At 40.6% G+C, this 2,273-nt stretch overlaps 1 pseudogene; it reads left to right on the forward strand.

Annotated features, from left to right (window-relative positions):
* Positions 1–778, forward strand: part of LOC115274345 — a 1,037-nt pseudogene extending 259 nt beyond the window's left edge.
* Positions 779–2,273: the final 1,495 nt, after the last annotated feature.

A 2,273-nucleotide genomic window follows, 5' to 3' on the forward strand; every position in this document is an offset into this window, starting at 1 on the left:
GCCTCCACACACCCATGTACTTCTTCCTCTCCAACCTGTCCTTTTCAGACATCTGCTTCACCTCCACCACTATCCCAAAGATGCTGCTGAACATCCAGACGCAGAGCAGAGTGATCACCTATGATGGCTGCCTCAGCCAGATGTACTTTTTCATGCTTTTTGTAGCATTAGACAACTTCCTCTTGACAGTGATGGCCTATGACCGGTTTGTGGCCATCTGTCATCCACTGCACTATATGGTCATCATGAACCCCATGTTCTGTGGCATCCTGCTCCTGGTATGCTGGGTATTGAGTGTTTTTGCCTCTCTTTTCCATGACTTGATGATTTTACGCCTCTCCTTTTGCACAGGCTGGAAATCCTGCACTTTTTCTGTGAACTCAATCAGGTGGTACAACTTGCTTGCTCTGATACCTTCCTCAGTGACCTGGCCATGTACCTGGCAAGTGGACTTCTGGTTGTTTTTCCACTCACTGGCATCCTTCTCTCTTACTCTAAAATTGTATCTTCCATTTTGAGAATTTCATCAGTGAGGGGCAAGTATAAAGCATTTTCCACATGTGGGGCTCACCTCTCAGTGGTCTCCTTGTTCTATGGTACAGGCCTTGGGGTGTATCTTAGTTCTGCTGCTTCACAAAACTCTAGCTCAAGTGCCATAGCCTCAGTCATGTACACAATCATCACACCCATGCTGAACCCGTTCATCTATGGTCTGCAGAGCAGAGACATCAAGCAAGCCCTGAGAAAGCTCTTTAGCAGAGAGACATTCTGTGCATAATAAGCATTTTTGTTTCTAGATAAAGACTTGAGTAACAGGGCTCAATGCCCTAGAAGACACAGATCATGATATTAGTATTAGTTCACAGACTGACAGTCTGCCATTTAACATTCTACAGTATTCAGGCTCTTTAATTTTTCATTCATAATTAGCAACTATTTCCTCTGCATTTCTTTATAAAATTTTGGACCTCTCGTTAAGTTCCATTGCATGGATTTTCTGTGATAAATAAATAAGTTAGGAAATTGAGTACTTAAAATATGATAGAAAGAGCCACAGGAATAAATGTGGAATTCTTCCTCTCTGAGATGAAACCTGCTTCGTTAGAATATTCCGCTTTGGGAGAAAAGCATATAGTGCAACATATGCTCTCATCCCAACAAACGTCTTTCTTAATGCCTCTTACCCATTTAGCCCATCCCCTGACCCTTTTTTTTATATTATTTTTGCTTCTTTGCCCTTATGTTCATCTGTTTTATATCTTAAGTTCCTCATATGAGTGAAGACATATGATATTTGTCTTTCTCCGACTGACTAATTTCACTTTGCATAATACCTTCTAGTTCCATCCATGTAGTTAAATATGTCAAGATTTCATTCTTTTTGATTCCTGAGTACACACACACACACACACACACACACACACACACACACACACACACTATATATGTCTGTATATACTACTTCTTCTTTATTCATTCATATCATTGGACATTTGGACTCTCTCCATACTCTGGCTACTGATAGCACAGCTATAAACATTGGGTGCATGTGCCCCTTTGAAACAGCACACCTGTATCCCTTGTAGTGCAGTTGGTGGCTTATAGGGTGGTTCTATTTTTAATTTTTTGAGGAACCTCCATACAGTTTTCCAGAGTGGCTGTAGCAGTTCGCATTCCCACCAGCAGTGCAAAAGAGATCCTTTTTCTCTGCAACCTCGGCAATATCTGTTGTTGCCCGAGTTGTTAGTTTTAGCCATTCTGACAGGTGGGAGGTGGTATCTCATTGTGGTTTGGATTTGTATTTTCCCTTTGATGAGTGATATTGAACATTTTTTCATGTGTCTGTTATTATTATCTTTTTGCCATTTAAAAATGCCCACTCAATCCCTATTTTTCTGTCTACAGTTTTCTTTGACTATTGTAGTAACTGCATACCAGCCAAAAGAGCAAGTGTAGATGGGAGAAAGAAGAGATTTAGGAGACACAGAATTCTTCAAACCAGAATTAAATACTTACTATTCCCATTCCACTTTGACTTATTAGTGAGAACCTATAAAGACAGGGCTACTTCTTCTGGGATAAGAGAGTTAAATGGGATAAGAGACAATCAGGGAATGCCAAGTCTGTGTCACCATACCAACAGTGGGACGATTTGCATTCCTAGCTCCAGAGACCCAAGTCTCATAAAAGGAAGAGAGACAAAAGAATATTTCATTAATGAGACTCATGGGAATTCATTCCCTACAGCTATAGAAATTAAAATGCCTTGGCTG

The sequence above is a fragment of the Suricata suricatta genome, chromosome 12, assembly GCF_006229205.1.
Source record: "Suricata suricatta isolate VVHF042 chromosome 12, meerkat_22Aug2017_6uvM2_HiC, whole genome shotgun sequence".
Taxonomy (NCBI): domain Eukaryota; kingdom Metazoa; phylum Chordata; class Mammalia; order Carnivora; family Herpestidae; genus Suricata; species Suricata suricatta.